Below are 2,679 nucleotides of genomic sequence, written 5' to 3' on the forward strand. Positions count from 1 at the left end.
CCTGCCACTGCACCTATTGCTTCCTCCGTTGGGAGGATAAGGATCTCTGAATAACCTCACAGCGAGATTGCAATCATGAGATTTTTTTCAGGGCAGCCCCCCTCAACCGCTCTAAGAACTCCTCTGGGTGAGGAATCCCAGCTCAGTACCGCTCTTAATGTCAGGAATTTACTCGCTATTTCACTTCTGCTATTTTGTTTGCTTGAGGAACGGCTGTGTCAAAGCCCCCCCAGCAAACCTCCTGACTTCAACACACGAACTTTCCCCGAGTGCCAGCTCAGCGGCCGAAGCTCTGAGGGGGAGCTTGGGCAGGAGGTGGGAGATCCCCGTGTCTTGGCTGGGCATTGCCAGGCAGAGCAAAACAGCAGAAAGACGTCAGGGTCCCTGCTCGACGTCAGAGGAGGGACGTTCCTGGGAAGTGGGCAGCTGCAGGTTCACCCTGAACTCACCAGCGCTTCTGTCTGAGCGACTCTGGCTTCCCACAGCGACCAGGAGAAAACCCTTGCTGGTGGCTCCAGTCAGCACAGCAGCAGGGCTGAGGGCACGTGGCTGTGCCCTGGGTTCATCTCCATTCACTTTGAGCAAAATCAGTGGAAAATGCAGGAGGGTTTTGAGTTAGGGATGTAACAGCATCTTGTGCTTTTCCCAGGCTGAATGACACCTTGCCGAAGCGCAGCAGAGCCTGTGAGTTCTGCTTTCTAAGATCATCCAGCCTGTCCACGCTGGCCGAGCACCATCTCCTGCGAGGCACCGGGCTGCTTCCCACCTTGGTGTGTCCCTGTGGCATGGTGGAAGGAGAGACTGCAAGAAGTCCAGTTTTACACAGATGTGAAATGCAGCAATTAAATTCCCAGGAGACGTTTCCCTGCTGAGTGAATTGCAATTTAATGTCAGATCAATTCAAGATCGCCTGGTTCAGTTCAGTTTAGCAAATTCAATGTTTCAGTTGAAGTGGAACCAACCTGAACTGAAATCTCTTTCTGAGTTAACTTCCTGTGGAATTTATTAGGAACTGCACTTTCTTTTGAGAAGTCATATTGATGAACAACTGCCATCTAGTACTGTGGCCTGGGCAACACGTTAATCACGGATTTCTGCTCTTCTTGCAGCGGAGATCGGCAGAGTAACCCAGGCTCTGAGAAGTGCAGTTGGATCTTCGTGTGGGATCGCAAACTGATTTATGTGAACTGGCTCTGGCAACACAGAATTTGTCTTGTACCAAAACTTTGAAGTTTTGAAAGCACGTGCAGAAAACAAACTGCAAACTGCCTGCCTGCCTCCCTCCTCCCCTGGTCTTTGCCTTCAGCCGCGGTGGATCTGGTGGAGCCTCGCAGCCTCCTCCCTGCTCCCCGGCAGCAGCGCGAGTCCCTGGTGCTTGTGCCGATCTCTGCGCACCCCGCTCCTGCAGGAAGCACCGTGATGGCATTTGTAGGCTTTACACCCACCCACCCACCATTTCAACGTGTTCTGCCTGTACCTGAGGGAAGTCTTTCTTCTCTGGTCCTTCTTGGTGGAAGTGGTTAAAAGATAAAGCTCACAAAGGTGGTGTACCTGCTTGCATAACTGATGAACAAAAGGAAAATAGAGCAATAAATAGTTGCAGAGATATGAGCTGCACCTGCCTGCTGAGATAAGTGAGTGTACGTGTGCTCAGAGAGCGGGTCCAAAGCCAATGACAGTCGACAAAGCCCCAGCACGACAAACCGCGGCACCGCGGTGACCCTGGCCTGCTGAGAGGGGAACGTGGAAAGGGTTTGAAGTGACAGCCAGGATGGCAGGATGTCTAAGGAGGGTCTGAAACCGTGGGTGGGTGTTTATGCTTGTACCAGAGCTGTTTAACTACACAGCTACTGGTCTGATGCAGAGTGAACATCTCTAAATTAGCCAAAGAGCAGCAAAGGTAGCACTGACTTGCACTGAAGCTGATCCGTTGGGGGAGGTGACAGGGGCCTCCTGCGGCCACGGCCTGAGGTCTGAGATGTCCGCAGGAGCGTGGTGGTGAGGAATGTGTGGGACTGCAAAAGTGCAGAACCTTCTGGGGAAGATGGTAACACAGAAACAGCCAGAAACAGAAAGAGCTGGGGAAAGTCCGCATACTCATTTGAGCTGCTCATCCTCTAGAGAGGACGCTGTGAGCACGCGGGAGAAGGGCAGAGGGATGCTGGCCGCCGGCGGCCCTGCAGACTGTGAGTTTGGATCTGACGATGGAACACCTTGCCCAGCAAGGCTCTGGGGACCCTCCCTGTTTCCTACAGTGTTGGGTTCTGCTGGATGCTCCGGCAGGTGAAGCAGGATGCCCTGTGGAGAGGAAAGATAACGAGAAAGGAGACTCTTTCCTCTCGTCCCTTCACCACAGCCAACTTCTTACGCGACAGGGCAAAAGCAGAACCAGCTTCATGTTTACCAAGTGTCAGTAAATCGAGCGTGTGCGCGGCTCCAGGCGCTGAGGAAGCACCTGAACACCCGAGAGCAGCGCGGCTGAGGAGACTGTCCTGTACCAGCAGAATAGAGGGAGGAGGAGGAGGAGGAGGGTCTACGAAATGTCTTCGTCACCAGGGCGTGTCAGGAGCGTCTTCAGGGGTGCAGGAAGTATAAAAGGCCGAGTTTCCCAAAGAGGGTCTCCGGCAGGAGCTGCGGCTGCGCTGACCGGGCGATGCTCGTGCCGAGGCTTTGACTTCA

Source organism: Apaloderma vittatum, unplaced genomic scaffold (genome assembly GCF_000703405.1).
Source record: "Apaloderma vittatum isolate BGI_N311 unplaced genomic scaffold, ASM70340v1 scaffold30576, whole genome shotgun sequence".
NCBI classification, from domain to species: Eukaryota; Metazoa; Chordata; class Aves; order Trogoniformes; family Trogonidae; genus Apaloderma; species Apaloderma vittatum.